General features: G+C 47.6%; 1 pseudogene; it reads left to right on the top strand.

The window, feature by feature from the left end:
- The window catches only part of LOC147096039 (valine--tRNA ligase-like), a 75,546-nt pseudogene that overhangs the window by 36,392 nt on the left and 14,083 nt on the right, over positions 1-25,071 (top strand).

The raw sequence follows: 25,071 nt of genomic DNA, 5'->3' as shown, positions 1-25,071 counted from the left end.
GGAGGGGGAGGATCCAGTTGTCGTGGTCCATGTTGGTACCAACGACATAGATAGGACAAGGAAGGAGGTTCTGCTGAGGGAGTTTGAGCAGCTAGGGGTCAAATTAAAAAACAGAACCACAAGGGTAATAAGAGCCACAAGCGAATTTGGCTAGGACAAATAAAATTAGAGAGTTAAATGCGTGGCTCAAAGACTGGTGTGGGAGAAATGGGTTTTGCTTCCTGGGACACTGGCACCAGTGCTGGGGCAGGAGGGAGCTGTTCCGTTGGGACGGGCTTCACTTGGCCAGTGCTGGGACTAGAGTCCTGGCGGATCATATAACTAGGGCTGTAGAGAGGGCTTTAAACTAACTAGTGGGGGGGAGGTTCCTAGAGAGCAAATAATAAAAATGACAACAGAGAAGGTCATAGACTTAGGTAGCAGTGGGGAAATTAAAAACCAGAGCGTGTCAGGAAGGGGCAGAAGGTATGGAGTAAAAGGTAAAGTAATAAAAAGGGCAAAAGCAGGAACTAAGTGTCACAAAACATCTTTGAAAGTTCTCTATCTGAATGCACGTAGCATTCGTAACAAAATAGACGAGTTAATGGCACAAATAACTACATATGGGTATGATCTTGTGGCCATTACAGAAACATGGCTGCAAGGTGACAATGCCTGGGAATTAAGCATACCAGGTTATTTAACGATCAGGAAGGACAGGCAGAAAGGAAGGGGAGGTGGGGTGGCTATGGTAATAAAGGAAGGAATCACTGTAATACAGAGAAATGATATTGGGTCAAAAGATCAGGATAATGAAACAGTTTGGGTGGAGATAAGGAATAATAAGGGGAAAAAAACACTACTGGGCGTAGTCTATAGGCCTCCGAACAGTTGCAACTATGTTGGACGGAGTATCAATCAGGAAATAGTTGAGGCTTGTAATAAGGGAACATCTATAATTATGGGGGATTTTAACTATCATATTAATTGGACAAATCAAATTGGGCAGGGCTGCCTTGAGGATGAGTTCATTGAGTGTATTAGGGATGGGTTTCTTGAGCAGTATGTAACTGAACTGACCAGGGGGCAAGCAACCTTAGATCTGGTCCTGTGTAACGAGACAGGATTAATTAAAAATGTCCTAGTAAAGGATCCCCTTGGAATGAGTGACCATAACATGGTTGAATTCCATATTCAATTAGAGGGTGAGAAGGTTGGATCTCAAACAAGCATGCTAAGCTTGAATAAAGGAGACTATGAAGGTATGAGAGCGGAATTGAGTAGAGTGGATTGGGAAAATAGATTAAAGTGTAAGACGATACATGATCAGTGGTGTACATTTAAGGAGTTATTTTACAACTTCCAAAAAAAATATACTCCACTGAGAAGAAAAGGGTGTAAAAGAAAAGACAGCCATCCGTGGCTAAGTAAAGAAATTAAGGATAGTATTCGACTAAAAACAAGGGCATATAAGGTAGCCAAATCTAGTGGGAGGATAGAAGATTGGGAAAACTTTAAAAGACAGCAAAAAATAACAAAATTATTGATTAAGAAAGGGAAGATAGATTATGAAAGTAAATTAGCAAAAAATATAAAAACAGATAGTAAGAGTTTTTATAGTTATATAAAAAGAAAAAGGGTGGCTAAAGTAAATGTTGGTCCCTGAGAGGATGAGACCGGGAAATTAATGGTGGGAAATATGGAGATGGCAAAAACACTGAATGAATATTTTATATCAGTCTTTACAGTAGAAGACACTAAGAATATCCCAACACTGGACAAACAGGGGGCTATAGGGGGGGAGGAGCTAAACACGATCAAAATCACTAAGGAAGTGGTACTTGGTAAAATAATGGGACTCAAGGCGGATAAATCACCTTGACCTGATGGCTTACATCCTAGGGTCTTGAGGGAAGTGGCGGTAGGGATTGTGGATGCATTGGTAATTTTCCAAAACTCCCTGGACTCAGCAAAGGTCCCGGCAGACTGGAAAACTGCTAATGTAACACCCTTATTTAAAAAGGGCAGTAGACAGAAGGCTGGAAACTATAGACCGGTTAGCCTAACCTCTGTGGTAGGTAAAATTTTGGACAGTAACAGGACATTTGGATAATCATAATTTAATAGGACAAAGTCAGCATGGTTTTATGAAGGGGAAGTCATGTTTGACAAATTTGCTGGAGTTCTTTGAGGAAGTAACATATAGGGTGGATAAAGGGGAACCAGTGGACATAGTGTATTTAGACTTCCAAAAGGCATTTGACAAGGTGCCACACAAGATTATTGCTTAAGATAAAAAATCATGGGATTGGGGGTAATATTCTGGCATGGATAGAGGACTGGCTATTTAACAGAAGGCAGAGAGTTGGGATAAATGGTTCATTCTCAGACTGGCAATCAGTAACTAGTGGTGTTCTGCAGTGGTCAGTGCTGGGTCCCCAGCTCTTTACAATCTATATTAACGATTTGGAGGAGGGGACCGAGTGTAACATATCAAAGTTTGCAGATGATACTAAGATGGGAGGGAAAGTAGTGAGTGAGGAGGACATAAAAAACCTGCAAGGGGACATAGACAGGCTAAGTAGATGGGCAGAGATTTGGCAGATGGAATACAATACTGGAAAGTGTGAGGTTATGCACTTTGGCAGGAAAAATCGTAGAGCAAGTTATTATCTTAATGGCAAGAAACTGGAAAGTACTGAAGTACAAAGGGATCTGGGGGTCCTGGTGCACGAAACTCAAAAGGTTAGTATGCAGGTGCAGCAAGTGATTAAGCAGGCCAATGGAATGTTGGCTTTCATTGCTAGGGGGATAGAATATAAAAATAGGGAGGTATTGCTTCAGTTGTACAAGGTATTGGTGAGACCGCACCTGGAATACCGCGTACAGTTTTGGTGTCCATACTTAAGAAAGGACATACTTGCTCTCGAGTCAGTACAAAGAAGGTTCACTCGGTTAATCCCGGGGATGAGGGGATGGACATATGAGGAGAGGTTGAGTAGATTGGGACTCTACTCATTGGAGTTCAGAAGAATGAGAGGCGATCTTATTGAAACATCTAAGATTGTGAAGGGGTTGGATCGGGTGGATGCAGGGAAGATGTTCCCGATGATGGGTGAAACTAGAACTAGGGGGCATAGTCTTAGAATAAGGGGCTGCTCTTTCAAAACTGAGATGAGGAGGAACTACTTCACTCAGAGGGTGGTAGGTCCATGGAATATGCTGCCCCAAAAAGCTGTAGAAGCTACATCATTACATAAATTTAAAACAGAAATAGACAGTTTGCTAGAAGTAAAGGGAATTAAGGGTTACAGGGAGCGGGCAGGAATTTGGACATGAGTCTAGGTTCGGATCGGTCATGGCCCTGTGGGTAGCGGAGCGGGCCCAGGGGCCGTGTAGCCTGATCCTGCTCCTATTTCGTGTGTCTAATTCTGTTAGATTCAGGAGCTGGTTCTGTGATAGTGGATTGGCGGTTAGGATCAGATCAGCCATGATCTTATTGAATGGCGGAGCAGGCTCGAGGGGCCGATTGGCCTACTCCTCCTATTTCTTATGTTCTTATGTACTTTTCCTATCACATTATACACTAGCCGACACACAGTGCGCTCAGCAATGTTAGGAGGAGCTGAGCCACCCCTGTAGATATGAGTTGACGGGGAAACAATTTGTTTGGTTGACGCGCCGGTCAGACTGAATTCCGGGGCTTCCCCCGATGCCTGTGCGGTGAAGCGTGCAGGTTAACGGTAGTGCGAAGCTGCACGGACCAGGGAGGACCCGGGTTCTCCATCCCTCACCTGCGCCGGGCTCACTCGAAGAAGGGTGAACCGGTCTGCCTCAGTAATTTTAAAGAAGGGGTTCATGGAATGGTACAGCACAGAAGGAGGCCGTTCAGCCCATCATGCCTGTGCCGGCTCTTTGAAAGAGCTATCCCATTAGTCCCACTCCTGCTCTTGCCCCATTAACCCTGCACATATTTCCTTTTCAGGTTTATTATCCAATTCCCTTTTTGAAAGTTACTATTGAATTGCTTCCACCGCCCTTTCAGGCAGTGTGTTCCAGATCACAACAACTCGCTGTGTAATAAAATGTCGTCTCCTCTCCCCCAATGGTTCTTTTGCCAATTACCTTGAATCTGTGTCCTCTGGTTACTGACCCTCCTGCCAGTGGAAATAGTTTCTCCTTATTTACTCTTAGCAAAGCCCTTCATAATTTTGAACACCTCTATTAAATCTCCCCTTAACCTTCTCTGCTCTAAGGAGAAAAATCCCAGTTTCTCCAGTCTCTTCACATAACTAAAGTCCCTCATCCCCTGTACCATTCTAGTAAATCACTTCTGCACCCTCTCCAAACCCTTGACATCCCTCCTTACGTGCGGTGCCCAGAATTGAACACAATACTCTAGCTGAGGCCTAACCAGTGTTTTATAAAGGTTTAGCATAACCTCCTTGCTGTTGTACGCTATTCCTTCTATTGATAAAGCCAAGGATCCCATATGCTTTTTTAACAGTCTTCTCAACTTGTTCTGCCGCCTTCAAAGATTTGTGTACATTCAGCCCCAGGGGTCTCTGTTCCTGCAGCCCCTTTAAAATTGTACCATTTAGTTCATATTGCCTCTCCTCATTCTTCCTGCAAAATGTATCACTTCACACTTCTCTGTGTCCGCCCATTTCACCCGTGTTGACGTCCGGGATCTTGTCTTCTCTGCAGGGACTGGTGCATTTCCCGGCAGCTGTGGTGGGGCCAGCGTACTTTGTGACCGTCGACGATCCCGCCGTCCCCATCGGAGAGGTAAGGCCCGCGGAAACGCTCGGCGTCCATGTTGGATTCTCCAAACTTCTTGCCTCTTCTGCTCGACTTGTGTACCGAGCTGCATGGTGCCTTCGAGCGCTGAACAGGGGCAGAGGAGGGCGCTGAAAAGGTTCAGGAAAGGGGCGAACTCCACGCGCTATTGGGGCAAGTGTTCCAAGAGCCTTTTAAAGGGAGAAGGGAAGCAGCGAGGCAGTAAGAGAAAGAAGGACTTGCATTTATATAGCGCCTTTCACGACCTCAATGCACTTTACAGCCAATGAATTACTTTGCAAAGTGTAGTCACTGTTGTAATGTAGGGAAACGCGGCAGCCAGTTTGTGCATAGCAAGCTCCCACAAACGACAATGTGATAAATGACCAGATAATCTGATGTTTCCACACTAGTATATTTCTGTAGTATATTCTCAATTCCTCTCATTCAGTGTTGTTTATTGAGAAGCCAAGATGAAGGGCACTGCGTTCGGTTCTGGGCACCCCACCTCAGGAAGCATATAGTGGCCTTGGAGGGGGTGCATAATAATAATACTGGGGCTAAAAGGGTTAAATTATGAGGACAGGTTGCACAGACCAGGCTTGTATTCCCTCGAGTATAGAAGATTAAGGGGTGAACTAATTGAGGTGTTTAAGATGATTAAAGGAGTTGATGGGGTCGATAGAGAGAGAAACTATTTCCTCTGGTGGTGTGAGTCCAGAATAAGGGGGCATAACCTTAAAATTAGAGCTAGGCTGTTCAGGGCTGATGTCAGGAAGCACTTCTTCAGATATTATTATCTGAATGGCAATAGATTGGGAGAAGGGGAAGTGCAACGAGACCTGGGTGTCCTTGTGCACCAGTCGCTGAAGGTAAGCATGCAGGTGCAGCAGGCGGTTAAGAAGGCAAATGGTATGTTGGCTTTCATAGCGAGAGGATTCGAGTATAGGAGCAAGGATGTCTTGCTGCAGTTGTACAGGGCCTTGGTGAGACCACACCTTGAGTATTGTGTGCCGTTTTGGTCGCCTTATCTGAGGAAGGATGTTCATGCCATGGAGGGAGTGCAGCGAAGATTCACCAGACTCCTACCTGGGATGGCAGGAATGACGTATGAGGAGAGATTGGGTCGATTGGGCTTATATTCACTAGAGTTTAGAAGAATCGGGATCTCAATGAAACTTATAAAATTCTAACAGGACTAGACAGACCAGATGCAGGAAGGATGTTCCCGATGGCCGGGGAGTCTAGAACCAGGGGTCACAGTCTAAAGATAAGGGGTAAGCCATTTAGGACAGAGATGAGGAGGAATTTCTTCACCCAGAGAGTGCTGAACCTGTGGCATTCTCTACCACAAGGCAGTTGAGGCCAATTCATTAAATATATTCAAGAAGGGGTTAGATATATTTCTTGAGGCTAAAGGGATCAAGGGATATGGGGAGAAAGCAGGGACAGGGTACTGAATTTGGATGATCAGCCATGATCTCATTAAATGGCGGAGCAGGCTCGAGGGGCTGAATGGCCTCCTCCTGCTCCTATGATGGTGGACTTTGCAGGTCATCTTAAAACACACCGTCTTTATCCATCTAGGGCGCAAACTGGAAGTACTGGGTGAGTGGCCGTACGGAGGAGATCGCCAGGCAGAAAGCAGCCAAGAAATTTTACATCTCTCCGGATCTTATCTCGCTCCGACAAGGTACGGGGGTAAGCTGTAGCGTCTGGCATCTCCTGTCCCCCGCCCTTCCCGACTCCCCCGGCAGATGGTTCGGTCCAGGTCAGGGGTCACGGGCCTCCACCTTGTTAGTTGTTCGCTTGCTGAATATCGGCTCCCGAAGTGACCTGTTTATTAAAGAACAGGCTGGGGAGACAAAAGTAACTTTCTCCTCGGACTGACCAAATGTGACGACGCCACAGGGTTCGGAGTGAAAATAACTTTTTTTAGACGAAAACAACTGAGGCTGGAAATGTACAGCCGGTCCATCGACAGGTGAAATAAGAAAGAAAGACTTGCATTTCTATAGCGCCTTTCACGACATCAGGACATCCCAAAACACTTTACAGCCAATGAATTAATGTTTGAAGTGGAGTCGCTGTTGTAATGTAAGAAACGCGGCAGCCAATTTGCACACAGCAAGCTCCCACAGACAGCAATGTGATGATGACCAAATAATCTGCTATTAGTGATTGAGGGATAAATATTGGTCCCAGGACACTGGGGTTCCACCCCCCCCCCACCCTGCTCTTCTTCGAAATAGTGCCAGGAGACCTTTTACGTCCACCCGAGAGGGCAGACGGGGCCTCGGTTTAATGTCTCATTTGAAAGACGACACCTCCGACAGTGCAGCGCTCCCTCGGCACGGCACTGGGACTGTCGGCCTAGATTTGTGTGCTCCAGTCTCTGGAGTGGGGACTTGAACCCACGACCTTCTGACTCAGGCGAGAGAGTGTTTCCCACTGAGCCACGGCTGACTTCCTCTTTCATGCCGAACCCATCAGCAGCTCTTTCTGAAACCCGAGTCTGCCCAACACTTGGACCACTGCCCCTGGACCAGACAAGACTCTTCGAGCACCTCTTGCACATTCCTGGACAGGATGTTCGTGGGCGACTCCTCACTTCTAGCCTCCTGCCTTTCTCTCTCCATTTGGAAGGTTAAGAGGTGATGTGATTGAGGTTTTCAGGATTTTGAAAGGAATTGACTGGGTAGCTAGAGAGAAACGTTTCTCCACTGGTGGGGGAGTCCAGGACAATGGAACGTAACCATAAAATCAGAGCCAGGCCATTCAGGAAAGAAGTTAGGAAACACTTCTTCATGCAAAGGGTGGTAGAAGTGTGGAACTCCCTCCCGCAAACAGCAGTAGATGCCAAGCTCAATTACTAATTTTAAATCCGAGATCGATAGATTTTTGCTCGCCAAGGGTATTAATGGCTATGGAGCCAAGGCAGGTAAATGGAGTTGAGATGCAGCTCACCCATCATGTTATCTAATGGCAGAACAGGCTCGAGGGGCTGGTTCCTGGGATGGTGGGGGGATTGTGCTATGAGGAGAGATTGAGTAGACTAGGCCTATATTCTCTGGAGTTTAGAAGAATGAGAGGTGATCACATTGAAACATACAAAATTCTTAGAGCTTGACAGGGTAGATGCAGGGAGGATGTTTCCCTTGGCTGGGGAGTCTAGAACCAGGGGTCACGGTCTCAGAATAAGGGGTCGGCCATTTAGGACGGAGATAAGGAGAAATTTCTTCACTCGGAGGGTGGTGAATCTTTGGAATTCTCTACCCCAGAGGGCTGTGGAGGCTCAGTCATTGAGTATATTCAAGACAGAGATCGATAGATTTTTGAATATTTAGGGAATCAAGGGATATGGGGATAGTGCAGGAAAGTGGAGATGAGGTAGAAGATCAGCCATGATCTTATTGAATGGTGGAGCAGGCTCGAAGGGCCAAATGGTCAACTCGTGCTCCTATTTCTTATGTTCTTAGGTTCATAGGAACAGGAACATTTCTTGCCTTTGTATTAATGTGGTCATTGCTTCTCTAAAATGTCTTCTCTTCCTTCTATGCCACCTGACATTTTCTTCCTCCTCTGTCTATCCTCACTGTGCTGAACTGATGACTCCTCTCTAACTCTAATTCTTTCCCAGGATCTGAAAATGGCGTGTCTCTTACTGCCTTCCGTTCTTTCTTCACAACTCCTCGCCCTCTTCAAAGAAAATATCCTTTTAAAAGCCAAGGCTTGGTGTCACCTGATTTCCTGATTTACCTCGTCTTTTCCCTTCCCCTTTTCCACCGCAGTGTTGCACCTCCTTTAGTTTCTGAATTTTAGAGAAATCCGGATAGTAGATAACCCTTGAGATCTGTTTGATTGTTAACGGCGTCCGTGTATGGCTGACGTGCTTTTTAAAGCTATTTCTAGAACCATAGAATGATACAGCACAGAAGGAGGCCATTTGGCCCATCGTGCCTGTACAGGCTCTTTGAACGAGCTCTCCAATTAGTCCCATTGCCTTGCCTTTTCCCCCCTGCCTTTGCAAATTTTTCCCCTTCAAGTATATTTTTCCCTTTCAAGTATTTAATTAACCCCCTTTTTTTGAAACAAATTTGTCTATTTTTGTACCGATTCCTTTCTCCAAGATTTACAAGAACTGAGAGGTTATAACTATCGGGAAAGACTGAACAGGCTAGAAAAGAGAAGGCCGAGAGGTGACCTAATAAAGGTCTTTAGAATTATGAAGGGGGTTCAATAGGGCAGATGTTTCCACTTGTGGGGGTGTCCAAAATGGGGATCATCATAAATATAAGACGGTCATTAATAAAACCAATAAGGAATTCAGGAGAAACACCTTTACCCAGAGAGCGGTGAGGGTGTGGAACCTGCGACCACAAGGAGTGATTGAGGCAAATAGCAGAGATGCGTTTAAGGGGAAGCTGGATAAGTATATGAGGGAGAACGGAATAGAAGGATGTGTTGATGGGGTGTGATGAAATAAGATGGGAGGAGGCTCGGGTGAAGCATGAACACCGTCATGGACCAGTTGCTGGTTAGGCCACAACTGGAGTATTGCGTCCAGTTCTGGTCACCACACTTTTTAGGAAGGATGTGAAGGCCCTTGAGAGGGTGCAGAGGAGATTTACCAGAATGGTTCCGGGGATGGGGAATCTTAGCTACAAGGATAGTTTTTCGAGAGACTGGTCCTGGCTCACATCAAAGCCAGTGTTCCCGCCTCTCTCGACCAACACCAGTTTGCCTATCGTGCAAACAGATCAACGGAGGATGCAATCACAACTGCTCTACACTCGGCACTGAATCACTTCGATGGTAAAGAGACCCACATCAGAATGCTGTTCATAGACTGCAGCTCAGAATTCAACACTATCGTCCCCAACAAGCTGGCCTCCAAACTCTTGGCCTGAACACTTCCCTCTGCAACTGGACCCTGGACTTCCTAACAAACAGACCCCAGTCTGTGAAATTAGGTAACCACACCTCCCCCTCCCCTCTTTTCCCCCCCCCTCCCCCCCCCCCCGTGACCCTGAACACGGGGGCCCCACAAGGATGTGTGCTGAGCCCCCACCTCTACTCCCTCTTCACCCACGACTGTGTGGCTGTTCATGGTTCCGACACCATCATCAAGTTTGCGGATGATACCACGGTAGTAGGCCAGATCACCAACAACGATGAGTCAGCCTACAGGGAGGAGGTCCAGCATCTCGTCAAGTGGTGCGCTGATAACAACCTGGCCCTTAACATCAAGAAAACCAAGGAAATCATTGTGGACTTCAGGAAGTCTAAAGGCGGAAGTCACACACCCATTCACATCCATGGGGCTGTGGTGGAAAGGGTGGACAGCTTTAAGTTCCTCGGAGTCCACATCACGGAAGACCTCTCCTGGTCCCTCAATACCTCCTCTCTGGTGAAGAAGGCCCAGCAGCGCCTATATTTCCTAAGGAGGCTGAAGGGATGTAACCTGTCACCCCTGATCATCTCTAACTTTTACCGCTGCACAATAGAGAGCATCCTGACGAACTGTATCACAGTATGGTATGGCAGCTGTAGCTACTATGACCGGAAAGCCCTGCAGCGGGTAGTCAAAACTGCCCAACGCATTACCGGCTACCGACCATGGAGCACATATACCAGAAACGCTGTTTACGGAGGTCACGGTCCATCATCAAAGACCCTACCCACCCCAGCCACAGTCTGTTCGCCCTCCTGCCATCTGGGAGATGCTACAGATGCATTCGCACCCGTACGACTAGATTTAGGAACAGCTTCTTTCCCAGGGCTGTCATCCTACTGAACTCCACAAATAAACTCTAAAGCCTGCACATCTGCCAATGCACTTTATTATTTGATTTGATTTTTGATTTGGAGAAGCGGGATTTGTTTTCATTAGAGCAAAGGAGGTTCAGGGGTGATTTCATAGAAGATAGGAGCAGGCGTCGGCCATTTGTTCCCTCAAGCCTGCTCCGCCATTTAATGAGATCATGGCTGATCATCCAAATTCAGTACCCTTTCCCTGCTTTCTCCCCATATCCCTTGATCCCTTTAGCCTTGAGAAATATATCTTATTCCTTCTTGAATATATTTAATGAATTGGCCTCAACTGCCTTCTGTGGTAGAGAATTCCACAGGTTCACCACTCTCTGGGTGAAGAAATTCCTCTTCATCCCTGTCCTAAATGGCTTACCCCTTATCCTTCGACTGTGACCCCTGGTTCTGGACTCCCCCCGCCATCGGGAACATGCTTCCTGCATCTAGTCTGTCTAGTCCTGTTAGAATTTTATAAGTTTCAATGAGATCCCCTCTCATTCTTCTAAAACTCTAGTGAATATAAGCCTAATCGACCCAATCTCTCCTCATACGTCATTCCTGCCATCCCAGGTATCAGTCTGGTGAATCTTCGCTGCACTCCCTCCATGGCAAGAACATCCTTCCTCAGATAAGGTGACCAAAACTGCACACAATACTCAAGGCGTGGTCTCACCAAGGCCCTGTACAACTGCAGGAAGACATCCTTACTCCTGTACTCGAATCCTCTCGCTACGAAGGCCAACTGTAAGATTTGCAAAATTTGAACATTATCCTATAAGGGTCTATTGGCAGAAAAGGCCTTGATTTTAAAGACTGTTTTAAAAGAAGCCCAGGAAAAGGGGGCACACAAAATGGCCACCAGACCCCGTGACCAGCTCTTTGGGACATTTTAAAATGGTTCTTGCAGTCCCCAGACAGCCTTTGTGGATTCAGCCCACAGCAAGTTCTGGAAGGCAGTTTCGGAGAAAACTAAACCAGACAGAGCCCCATACATATAGATTGGATGCAGATCGATCAGATCGGCCTGTAGATAAAGGCCATCTAAATGTTTACCCAGACAAAGGGGAACAGATTCAAGTTTGAAGGGGGACATTAAAGACAATGCAAGGTCATTCCAGACCAGAGATGGCAGTTACCGGCCATCCCGAAGATACTTTAAAAACAAAGACTACCCCGCTGTGCTACAAGCCCGCCAAAAGTTAAACAAAGACTAACCTTGATTTGGCGGGAGATAAGGGCCTCCATGGAAAAGTATAACTGGAGTCCCGGGGTAGCCATCGGTAGCTTGGTGGCTTTTTGGGGAGCTTTTAGCCATTGGAGAGCCAGTCGTTTCGAGAGATTGCTCGGGGGTCCGAAGAAGGCCTTTTCGGACTCGGAAGAAGAAGACGAGACCCGGGGTAGTTATCGGGAGATCATCGACAAAAACCCCGGGCCGTTGACGAGACGAGGAGAAAGTTGACGAGAAGAAGAGGAGACGAGTTGCCCTACAGAACGGGTAGCCAGCGTTGAATGCAGGAGCACGGAGAAATGGGGACTGTGACCACCATCGTGGTATGCGGGAGCACTGAAAAAAACAAACTGCCGGCGAAATGATGGTCAGCGCATCTTGCTGAAGAGAAGAAGCCATCAGCTTGAGCAGCCCGCTGCTCCTACAGCCCAATGACCACGTGGAGACAGGACGCCCGAGAGGACCAAAACGCAGACTTTCAAAACCCTATACTTTCTAATTGGATTGGTGAGCATGTTTCTGGCCCCTCGTAATGTAATCTAGCTAGGCTTAGGGTTGGGCATTTTGGGGATAATTAACAATGAGTTGTTGTCCCTCGATGTTCCGTGTGTTTCCCTATTTCATGATGAACCTTGTAAAGCATAATATGCCTGTAGATATGTTGGTTAGTACTGTATTATGAGTTTTTCCCTCCCACGTACCTTATTGGCTTATATTCAATTTTTCCTTTATGCAATAAAATTTCATTTTGTTTCATTAAACTTGGTCTATAGAGTATTCTCTGCATTGTAGTTCCTGCCTCAAAGTCCAGTGTATAGAACCTAAGGGGTGAGTGGGTCGAACCACTCGGTAAATTACTGTGCAAGAGAGCGAGGCCTCTAGAGTGTGGGAGAGAGACCTCGGCGATCGAAAACCCCTTACACAACATACCATTTGCCTTCTTAACCGCCTGCTGCACCTGCATGCTTACCTTCAGCGACTGGTACACAAGGACACCCAGGTCTCGTTGCACTTCCCCTTCTCCCAATCTATTGCCGTTCAGATAATAATCTGCCTTCCTGTTTTTTGCCACCAAAGTGGATAACCTCGCATTTATCCACATTATACTGCATCTGCCCAATCACCCAACCTGTCCCAATCATACTGGAATTTCTCGGCATCCTCCTCACAGCACGCACGCCCACCCAGCTTTGTGTCGTCTGCTAACTTGGAGACACTACATCTAGTTCCCTCGTCTAGTCATTAATATACATTGTGAATAGCTGGGGTTCTAGCACCGATCCCTGCGGTACCCCACTAGTCACTACCTGCCACTCGGAAAAAGACCCATTTATTCCAACTCTTTGCTTCCTGTCTGCCAACCAGTTCTCTATCCAAGTCAGTACCTTACCCCCAATCCCATGTGCTTTAACTTTACACGCTAATCTCTTATGCGGGAGCTTATCGAAAGCCTTCTGAAAGTCCAAATACACCACATCCACTGGTTCTCCCTTATCTATTCTACCAGTTACATCCTCAAAAAATTCCAGTAGATTAGTCAAGCACGATTTACCTTTTGTAAATCCATGTTGACTTTGTCCGATCCTGTCACTGTTTTCCAAGTGCTCTGCTATTACGTCTTTTATAATGGACTCTAGCATTTTCCCCACTACCGATGTCTATGAAAGGAGTTTGAGGAGTGATTTGATGGAGGTGCACAAGATTATGATGGGTTTGGATAGGCTAGATGGGGAAAGGCTGTTCCCACTAGTTGATGGTACAAGTACTAGAGGATACAGATTTAAGGTTCTTGGGCAAGAGATGCAGGTGGGGGTGTGAGGAATAAGTTTTTTACACAGCGAGTGGTGAGGACCTGGAATTCGCTGCCGACGGAAGTGGTGGAAGCGGGCACACTCAATGTTTTCAAGGGGATATTGGATAGGCACTTGAGGGAAATAAACTTGCAGGGCTACAGGGATAGAGCGGGGGAATGTGACTGACTGGATTGCTCTACAGAGAGCTGGCACGGACTCGATGGGCCGAATGGCCTCCTTCTGTGCCGTTATGACTCTGAGTTGAGCCAAACGGCCTGTTTTGTGTGCTGTACATTCTACCTAATTCCAATTATATTGTGCGGTCAATGATGTGGGGTGCACGTTACCTCAAATAGATGTCGTATGTCTTTTAGTTATTGGCCTCTTTGTCTTCCAGATGAGGATGTTTTGGATACCTGGTTCTCTTCTGGTTTGTTCCCATTCTCTATCTTCGGGTGGCTGAACGAGGTGAGTTAATCGGCACAAATGTCCTCGTTTTTAAAAAAAAAAAAAAAAAAATGATGCATTTTTTAAGTAGCGAGAGACCATGAACTGTGGAGGAGCAAAGAGATTTGGGTGTCCATGTACAGAAATCGCTAAAAGCTAGTGCACAGTTACAAGGACTAATGGAGTGTTGGTCCTAATCGCAAGAGGGGAGAAAGTTATGCTCCAGTTGTACGGAGCCTTGGAGTAACTGAGTCAAATTCTGGGCACCGCACTTCAGGAAGGATCTATTGGCATTTGGAGGGGGTGCAGTGCAGAACGATACCAGGGCATAGAGGGTTAAATTACGAGACAGGTTGCGTAAACGTGACTTGTATTCCCTTGAGTTTCGAAGGTTGAGGGGTGATCTGATCCGAGGTGTTTAAAATGATAAGGGGATTCGACGAGGTAGATGCACAGGAAGTATTTCCTCTGGTGGGGGAATCCAGAACAAGGGGGGGCATAACCTTAAAATTAGAGCCAGGGTCGTGGAAATCCGGAACACTTTCCTCCAAAAGGCTATGGCTGTTGGGGGGGATCAATTGGAACTTTCAAGACTGAGATCGACAGATTGTTGTTGGGTAAGGGTATCGAGGGATATGGAGCAAGTGGAGTTGAGGTACAGATCGGCTGTGGTCTAACTGAATGGCGGGAACAGGCCCGAGGGGCTGAATGGCCTCCTCCTGTTCCTGTGCAAAGGGCGAGATCCCTGGTGTAAGACCCTCCGCAAGGGGCAGGTTGAGATGCTGCAGTCGGGTTTGAAGAGCCTGCAGGTTGTAGGAGAAGTGGGTGCGAGTGGTGCAACGTTTGTGGTCCTGAGGCAGAATGAGTTAGAGCTGGACTGGGGAATGTACAGGACCAGTTCATCTGGCTCAACCCAAAGTTGAAAACCAGAATATACAGTGTGCTGCCCTGGTGTGTGACAGATGCGCGCTAGGTGCAAAACATCTTTATTCATCAGTGTAGCTGGGTTTTTCTCCTCCATCCCTCCCAGGGTTCGTGAGCTGTGACCGATGATACAGCAGATCAGCTGAAGGTAATAAAGTGGGGGGAGGCTGAGCTGCTATAAGGACGACCTTGCATCTTTATGTTTCGCCACCTCAGGACGTCCCAAAGCGCTTTACAGCCAATCAAGTGCTTTTATGAAGTGACGTCGCTGTTGTAATGTAGGGAAACGCGGCAGCCAATTTGCGCACAGCAAACTCCCACAAAACAGCTGTGTGATAAATGGCCTGGTGATCTGGGGTTTTTTAAAGTGATGTTGGTTGAGAGATAAATGTTGGCCCAGGACACCGGGGAGAAATCCCCTGCGCTTATTCGAAATAGTGGCCACGGGATCTTTTACGTCCCACCTGAGAGCGGGCAGGCGGGGGCCCTCGGTTTAACGTCTCATCTGAAAGGCGGCACCTCCGACAGTGCAGCACTCCCTCAGCACCGCACTGGGCTTGTCGGCCTAGATTTAGTGCTCAAGTCTCTGGAGTGGGGTTTTGGGAGAACCAATGATCAAAGTGGTCTCTAGAGGTGATAACCTGAAAATCTGAAAGAAAAACGCAAGATGGTGGAGACGTACAGTTAGTCTGTCAGCACCTGCGAGATAAGACAGGTCAACATCCCAGGTGGAGACAGTTCATCTAAACCTCGCCTTAACCTGTCCTTTTTTCGTTAAGACGCTGATGCGAATTAGTTTTTATTTTAGTGTGTTTTCGGGGCACCTTTGAAAGGCTGATGCCAGAACTGAGAGGTTGTACCTAGCAGGAAAGACTGAACAGGCCGGGAACCTCTTAGAAAAGAGAAGACTGAGGGGTGACCTGATTGAGGTCTTTAAAATTATGTAGGGGTTCAATAGGTAGACAACAACAACAACTTGCATTTATATAGCGCCTTTAACACAATATGTTCCAAGGCTCTTCACAGGAGCGATTATCAAACAAAATCTGACACCGAGCCACATAAGGAGAGATTAGGGCAGATGACCAAAAGCTTGGTCAAAGAGGTAGGTTTTAAGGAGCGTCTTAAAGAATGAAAGAGCGGTAGAGAGGCGGAGAGGTTTAGGCAGGGAATTCCAGAGCTTAGGGCTTAGGCAACAGAAGGCACGGCCACCAAAGGTTGAGCGGGGATAATCGGGGAAGCTCAAGAGGGCAGAATTAGAGGAGCGCAGATATCTCGGCGGTGGGGGGGTTACAGAGATAGTGAAAGGGTGAGGCCATGGAGGGATTTGAAAACAAGGATGAGAATTTTAAAATCGAGGCGTTGCTTAACAGGCAACCAATGTAGGTCAGCAAGCACAGTGGGGATGGGCAATGTTCCCTGTAAGCTGTGCGGTCACGCAGCGCTCCAGGGAACCGCGCAGGGCCAAACAAAATTATCGGGAACATTGGTGATGGGTGAACAGGACTTGGTGTGAGTTAGGACATGGGCAGCAGAATTTTGCAGAAGCTTGCGGAGGGTAGAACGTGGGAGGCCAGCCAGGAGTGCGTTGGAATAGTCAAGTCTAGAGGTAACAAAGGCAGGGATGAGGGTTTCAGCAGCGGATGAGCTGAGGCAGGGGCGGAGACGGGCGATGTTACGGAGGTGGAAATAGACGGTCTTAGTTATGGCGCGGCGATGTGATCGGAAGCTCATCTCGGGGTGAAATACGACACCAAGTTTGTGAACAGTGTGGTTCAGCCTCAGGCAGATGATAGGGAGAGGGATGGAGTCGGTGGCTAGGGAACAGTTTGTGGTGGGGACCGAAGACAATGGCTTCAGTCTTCCCAATATTTAGTTGGAGGAAATTTCTGCTCATCCAGTACTGGATGTTGGACAAGCAGTCTGACAATTTAGAGACTGTGGAGGGGTCGAGAGAAGTGGTAGTGAGGTAGAGCTGGGTATCGTCAGCATACATGTGGAAACTGATGCTGTGTTTTCGGATGATGTCGCCAAGGGGCAACATGTAGATGAGAAATAGGAGGGGGCCAAGGATAGATCCTTGGGGGACACCAGAGGTAATGGGGCTGGAGCGGGAAGAGAAGCCATTGCAGGAGATACTCTGGCTATGATTAGATAGATAAGAATGGAACCAGGCAAGTGCAGTCCCACCCAGCTGGACGATGGTGGAGAGGCGTTGGAGGAGGATGGAGTGGTCAATTGTGTCAAAGGCTGCAGACAGGTCGAGAAGGACGAGGAGGGATAGTTTACCATTGTTTTCAGTCTCCACCACAAACTCCCTCTCCCTAACATCTGTCTGAAGCTGAACCACACTGTTCGCAACCTTGGTGTCATATTTGACCCTGAAATGAGCTTCCAACCATATATCCACAACATAACTAAGATCGCCTATTTCCACCTCCGTAAAATCGCCCGCCTCTGCCCTTGCCTCCGCTCATCCGCTGCTGAAACCCTCATCCATGCCTTTGTTACCCCTAGACTTGACTATTCCAACACACTCCTGGCTGGCCTTCCACAATCCACCCTACGTAAACTTGAGATCATCCAAAACTCGGCTGCCCATGTCCTAACTCGCACCAAGTCCTGTTCACCCATCACCCCTGTGCTCGCTGACCTATTTCGGCTCCCGGTTAAGCAGCACCTCGATTTCAAAATTCTCATCCTTGTTTTCAAATCCCTCATGGCCTCGCCCCTCCCTATCTCTGTAATCTCCTTCAGCCCCACAACCCCCCGAGATATCTACACTCTAATTCTGCCCTCTTGAGCATCCCTGATTATAATCACTCCACCATTGGTGGCCGTGCCTTCTGTTGCCTGGGCCCTAAACTCTGGAATTCCCTGCCTAAACCTCTCCGCCTCTCTACCTCTCTTTCCTTCTTTAAGACGCTCCTTAAAACTTACCTCTTTGACCAAACATTTGGTCACCTGCCCTAATTTATGCTTATGTGGCTCGGTGTCAAATTTTTTGTCTTACAATACTCCTGTGCAGCGCCTTGGGACGCTTTACTATGTTAAAGTAGCTATATAAATACAAGTTGTTGTTGTTGTTTTGTCACAGTCACAAAGGGATGTCATTTGTGACTTTGATAAGAGTCATTTCGGTACTGTGGCAGGAGCGGGACTTAATTGGAGGGCTTCAAACATGGAGTAGAGAAGTAGATGTAGAGAAGATGTTTCCACTTGTGGGGTGTCCAAAACTAGGGACCATAAATATTACACAGTCACTAATCAAGCCAACAATGAATTCAAGAGAAACTTCTTCACCCAGAGAGTGGTGAGAATGTGGAACCCGCTACCACAGTAGTTGAGGCAAATAGTATAGACGCATTTAAGGAGAAGCTAGATATATGAGGGATAAAGGGATAGAAGGATATGTTGATAGGGTGAGATGAAGAGGGGTGGGGGGAGGCACGTGTGGAGCATAAACGCTGGCACAGAGCAGCTGGGCCGAATGGCCTGTTTCTGTGCTGTAAATACCATGTAATGTGCAGTGCTGCGTTATTAGATGTGAAACAATCTGACTGGCTTCCTTCCTGCAGACGGAGGATTTGAAAGTCTTCTACCCGGGCGCGCTGCTGGAGACTGGCCACGACATCCTGTTCTTCTGGGTGGCCAGGATGGTGATGCTGGGATTGAAGCTGACCAGAAAACTGCCTTTCAAAGAGGTAACATTAGGCTTAAATTACGAGGACAGGTTGCATAGACGGGGCTTGTGTTTCCCCGAGTATAGAGGGTTAAGGGGTGAACTAATTGAGGTGTTTAAGATGATTAAAGGAGCTGGTCGGGTCGATAAAGAGAAACTACTTCCTCTGGTGGGGGTGGGGGGTAGTCCAGAAAAATGGGGCATAATCTTAAAATTAGAGCCAGGCCGTTCAGAGGTGATATCAGGGGGCACTTCTTCACAGAGAGGGTAGTGGAAATCTGGAAAACTACCCCCCCGCCCCGCCAAAAAGCTGTCAAGGCTGGGGCGGGGGGTCAATCGAAAATTTCAAAACTGAGCTTGATCGATTGTTGTTAGGCGAGGGTATTAAGGGTTAAGGAACCAAGGCGGGTGGATGGAGTTAAGATACAGATCAGACGAAACAGGCTCGAGGGGCTGAATGGCCTCCTCCTGTCCCTCTGTTCCACTGTCCCAATGCTGTGGGCCCAGCAAAAAGCATTCCCAGTGCCAACACTTGGCACAAAGCCACTTGAGCGGAAGCCAGTAAGAAATCAAAAAAAAGCATGAGAAAGTTTTGAAGCAGCCCCTGAATGCTGCTCCAAATCTGACGCAGGGCTCCTGAAAGCTGATCCTGAAAGAGCACACGCCATAGTGGCCCAGGGCAACCTGATTTAAATGTATGGGCAGATGACTGAACAGTACAAAGTTACAGGGATCTTCTAAATATTGTGATTGGAGATCATTTTAATAAAGCTAACTGTAAAGTGGCGGGGGCTTCATTCCATCAGTACAGTGCGGGTAACTCCTTCCTATCGTAGCCCAGTGCTTCATTCCATCAGTACAGTGCGGGTAACTCCTTCTTAACATAGCCCAGTGCTTCATTCCATCAGTACAGTGCGGGTAACTCCTTCTTAACATAGCCCAGTGCTTCATTCCATCAGTACAGTGCGGGTAACTCCTTCCCACCGTAGCCCAGTGCTTCATTCCATCAGTACAGTGTGGGTAACTCCTTCCTATCGTAGCCCAGTGCTTCATTCCATCAGTACAGTGCGGGTAACTCCTCCTTATCATAGCCCAGTGCTTCATTCCATCAGTACAGTGCTGGTAACTCCTTATCTTTGCCCAGTGCTTCATTCCATCAGTACAGTGCGGGTAACTCCTTCCTATCATAGCCCAGTGCTTCATTCCATCAGTACAGTGCGGGTAACTCCTTCCTATCGTAGCCCAGTGCTTCATTCCATCAGTACTGTGCGGGTAACTCCTTCCTATCATAGCCCAGTGCTTCATTCCATCAGTACAGTGTGGGTAACTCCTCCTTATCATAGCCCAGTGCTTCATTCCATCAGTACAGTGTGGGTAACTGCTTCCTATCATAGCCCAGTGCTTCATTCCATCAGTACAGTGTGGGTAACTCCTTCCTATCATAGCCCAGTGCTTCATTCCATCAGTACAGTGCGGGTAACTCCTTCCTATCATAGCCCAGTGCTTCATTCCATCAGTACAGTGCGGGTAACTCCTTCCTATCATAGCCCAGTGCTTCATTCCATCAGTACAGTGTGGGTAACTCCTCCTTATCATAGCCCAGTGTTTCATTCCATCAGTACAGTGCGGGTAACTCCTTCCTATCATGGCCCAGTGCTTCATTCCATCAGTACAGTGCGGGTAACTCCTTCCTATCATGGCCCAGTGCTTCATTCCATCAGTACAGTGCGGGTAACTCCTTCCTATCATGGCCCAGTGCTTCATTCCATCAGTACAGTGCGGGTAACTCCTTCCTATCGTAGCCCAGTGCTTCATTCCATCAGTACAGTGTGGGTAACTCCTTCCTATCATAGCCCAGTGCTTCATTCCATCAGTACAGTGCGGGTAACTCCTTCCTATCATAGCCCAGTGCTTCATTCCATCAGTACAGTGCGGGTAACTCCTTCCTATCATCGCCCAGTGCTTCATTCCATCAGTACAGTGCGGGTAACTCCTTCCTATCATAGCCCAGTGCTTCATTCCATCATTACAGTGCGGGTTACTCCTTCCTATCATAGCCCAGTACTTCATTCCATCAGTACAGTGCGGGTAACTCCTTCCTATCATAGCCCAGTGCTTCATTCCATCAGTACAGTGTGGGTAACTCCTTCCTATCGTAGCCCAGTGCTTCATTCCATCAGTACTGTGTGGGTAACTCCTTCCTACCATAGCCCAGTGCTTCATTCCATCAGTACAGTGCGGGTAACTCCTTCCTATCATGGCCCAGTGCTTCATTCCATCAGTACAGTGCGGGTAACTCCTTCCTATCATAGCCCAGTGCTTCATTCCATCAGTACAGTGCGGGTAACTCCTTCCTATCATAGCCCAGTGCTTCATTCCATCAGTACAGTGCGGGTAACTCCTTCCTATCATAGCCCAGTGCTTCATTCCATCAGTACAGTGTGGGTAACTCCTTCCTATCATAGCCCAGTGCTTCATTCCATCAGTACAGTGTGGGTAGCTCCTTCCTATCATAGCCCAGTGCTTCATTCCATCAGTACAGTGTGGGTAACACCTCCTTATCATAGCCCAGTGCTTCTTTCCATCAGCACAGTGCGGGTAACTCCTTCCTAACATAGCCCAGTGCTTCATTCCATCAGTACAGTGCGGGTAACTCCTTATCATAGCCCAGTGCTTCATTCCATCAGTACAGTGTGGGTAACTCCTTCCAATCATAGCCCAGTGCTTCATTCCATCAGTACAGTGTGGGTAGCTCCTTCCTATCATAGCCCAGTGCTTCATTCCATCAGTACAGTGTGGGTAACTCCTTCCAATCATAGCCCAGTGCTTCATTCCATCAGTACAGTGTGGGTAGCTCCTTCCAATCATAGCCCAGTGCTTCATTCCATCAGTACAGTGTGGGTAACTCCTTCCAATCATAGCCCAGTGCTTCATTCCATCAGTACAGTGTGGGTAGCTCCTTCCTATCGTAGCCCAGTGCTTCATTCCATCAGTACAGTGCGGGTAACTCCTTCCAATCATAGCCCAGTGCTTCATTCCATCAGTACAGTGTGGGTAGCTCCTTCCTATCATAGCCCAGTGCTTCATTCCATCAGTACAGTGTGGGTAACACCTCCTTATCATAGCCCAGTGCTTCTTTCCATCAGCACAGTGCGGGTAACTCCTTCCTAACATAGCCCAGTGCTTCATTCCATCAGTACAGTGCGGGTATCTCCTTCCTATCGTAGCCCAGTGCTTCATTCCATCAGTACAGTGCGGGTATCTCCTTCCTATCGTAGCCCAGTGCTTCATTCCATCAGTACAGTGTGGGTAGCTCCTTCCTATCATAGCCCAGTGCTTCATTCCATCAGCACAGTGCGGGTAACTCCTTCCTATCATAGCCCAGTGCTTCATTCCATCAGTACAGTGTGGGTAGCTCCTTCCTATCATAGCCCAGTGCTTCATTCCATCAGCACAGTGCGGGTAACTCCTTCCTATCATAGCCCAGTGCTTCATTCCATCAGTACAGTGCGGGTATCTCCTTCCTATCATAGCCCAGTGCTTCATTCCATCAGTACGGTGCGGGTAACTCCTTCCTATCATAGCCCAGTGCTTCATTCCATCAGTACAGTGTGGGTAACTCCTTCCTATCATAGCCCAGTGCTTCTTTCCATCAGTACGGTGCGGGTATCTCCTTCCTATCGTAGCCCAGTGCTTCATTCCATCAGTACAGTGCGGGTAACTCCTTCCTATCATAGCCCAGTGCTTCATTCCACCAGTACGGTGCAGGTAACTTCTTACATTGCAAAAGCAAAACACTGGGAATCTGGAATGAATGCTGGAAATAAGCAGGTCACCGACCTGAAACGTTAACTATGAATGTTGCAGTGACCAGATTTTAAAAAGTAGATCACGTTACAATAATGCAATATAAAATCTTGCAGCACAGGAGGGAGGTCACTCTGCCCATCGTGCCTGCGCCGGCTCTTTCTATCCAATTGGTTCTACTGCTCTTTCCCTTTAGCCCTGCAATAAATGGTTCTTTTTCAGTATTTATCCAATTACATTTTGAAAGTGACTATTGAATCTGCTTCCACCGCCCTTTTAGGCAGCGCATTCCAGCTCATAACAACTCGCTGTGTTTAAAAAAATTAAATCAGAAGGCGGCAGGAAATATTGAGAGAGTGGTTAGCAAAGCATATGGGTTTCATAACTAGAGGTATTGAGTACAAAAGTAGAGAAGTTATGCTGAATCTTTATTATCTGAATGGCAATAGATTGGGAGAAGTGGGAAGTGCAACGAGACCTGGGTGACCTTGTGCACCAGTCGCTGAAGGTAAGCATGCAGGTGCAGCAGGCAGTTAAGAAGGCAAATGGTATGTTGGCCTTCGTAGTGAGAGGATTCGAGTACAGGAACAAGGATGTCTTGCTGCAGTTGTACAGGGCCTTGATGAGACCACACCTTGAGTATTGTGTGCAGTTTTGGTCGCCTTATCTGAGGAAGGATGTTCTTGCCATGGAGGGAGTTCAGCGAAGATTCACCAGGCTGATACCTGGGATGGCAGGAATGACGTATGAGGAGAGATTGGGTCGATTGGGCTTATACTCGCTGGAGTTTAGAAGAATGAGAGGGGATCTCATTGAAACTTATAAAATTCTAACAGGACTGGACAGACTAGATGCAGGAAGGATGTTCCCGATGGTCGGGGAGTCCAGAACCAGGGGTCACAGTCTAAGGATAAGAGGTGAGCCATTTAGGACAGAGATGAGGAGGAATTTCTTCACCCAGAGAGTGGTGAACCTGTGGAATTCTCTACCACAGAAGACAGTTGGATATATTTCTTAAGGCTAAAGGGATCAAGGGATATGGAGAGAAGGCAGGGACAGGGTACTGAATTTGGATGATCAGCCATGATCTCATTGAATGGTGGAGCAGGCTCGAGGGGCCGAATGGCCTACTCCTGCTCCTATCTTCTATGTTTCTATCAACAATGACCATGTTTTCCATACCCTGGCGACTAAGCTCCTCCATGGCCGTAGCCATCCTTTCCTCTACCGTAGCCATCCTTTCCTCTACGGTGGCCAGCCTTACCACGGAGCTAGCAATCCTTTCCACGGAGGTAACCATCCTTTCCGTGGTGATGCGTTCATGCGCCATTGACTCCACAAAGGCTCTGCTCATGTTCGCTATGGGCTCCTCCATTCGCTCCACACTCGCAGCGACCCTAGAGACAAAACCTGCCAGAGACTCCTGCATCTGTGCCTGGAGTTCCATCATCTGTGATCTCATGGATGAACCCAGAGGCAGAGGGTCGACATGCTGCTGAGCCGAGCTGGCAGATTCCTGCGCCCTCCGACTAGGACTCTCCACTGCTGTCCCTGTCTCCACAATCTGCTGATGCTCACTTGTGAGCTGTGATACACCAGGTGACAACACTACGGTGCTGGGTGCGCAGAATTCTGCTGACGCTGCGCCTTCAGAGGTTGCATCTTCCTCTGAGGAGTCTGGCTGCTCAGCCTCTTCTTCCTGGCTAGGGGGGACGGATGCTTGTGATGGTCCTGTGGGGGAGTAAAGGAAAGAGTCAGAGATGTGATGCAAAGGCTACATGAACATAGCTTTTTGCAGATGCTCATAAGTCCATCTGTTAGAGCTTCACAATCATTATCAGTGACTCATGCAATGTCAAAGAGCGAGATGGGAAACTTTTCTGTCACCAGCTTGCTGTGTTGCACCCGTCTGTCCGTCCCCCACGTGCGCATCATCCTCTATTCCCATAATTTCCAATACTGCCTCCTCCCAGGGGGTCAGGTGGGCTACTGAGGCTGTCCCTCCTCCTGTTTTCGCTTGCTCTCTTTTGTTGTGAGCTCTCTTTTCCTGCAATGAGGAAGACAAGTGGAGGTTGAGTGAGAATGAAGGAGTGAGTGTAGAGGTTGTATAGCATAGATACTTAGAAGGAGACAAAGATGGAGTGAGGTTGCAAGACCAAGGGCGCTCCCTGTGTGTTGTCAGTTGTGTTCAAGGCATCAGAGTGATGGGGAGTGTGAGGGCTGCATGGTCGAATAGTTATGTGAATGTGAGCATAGAGAGAGGGGGAATAGGTAAGGGTGCATGGATGTCAGTGTCAAGTGGGATGTGGAGGAAGAGATTGCTAAAGCTGAGTGCTGGTGAGGAAAGGCAATGGGAAATTCATACTCACTTTTCCAGTGCGCAGAATGTCATGAAATCTTTTACTGCACTATATCCAGGTTTTGCAGGTGACTCCCAAGGAGTTGACCTCCTCCGCCACCTGCATCCACACTGTGTTGGTCTGCTTGGGAGACCTCTTCCTGCCTGAGGAAGGTAAGAGCACCTCCCTGTTGGCCCTAGCCCCATCCTCTAATGCCTGCAGTGCCAACTCATCAAAACGAGGAGCTGATCTGGGTCTCCCGCTAGTCATCTTTCGTGCAGG

Source organism: Somniosus microcephalus, unplaced genomic scaffold, assembly GCF_052327205.1.
Source record: "Somniosus microcephalus isolate GS21.2 unplaced genomic scaffold, FLI_Smic_1.0 unresolved_chr1, whole genome shotgun sequence".
Taxonomy (NCBI): Eukaryota; Metazoa; Chordata; class Chondrichthyes; order Squaliformes; family Somniosidae; genus Somniosus; species Somniosus microcephalus.
Note: the sequence above shows the minus strand (reverse complement) of the source record. Positions and strands in the feature narration are given on the sequence as shown.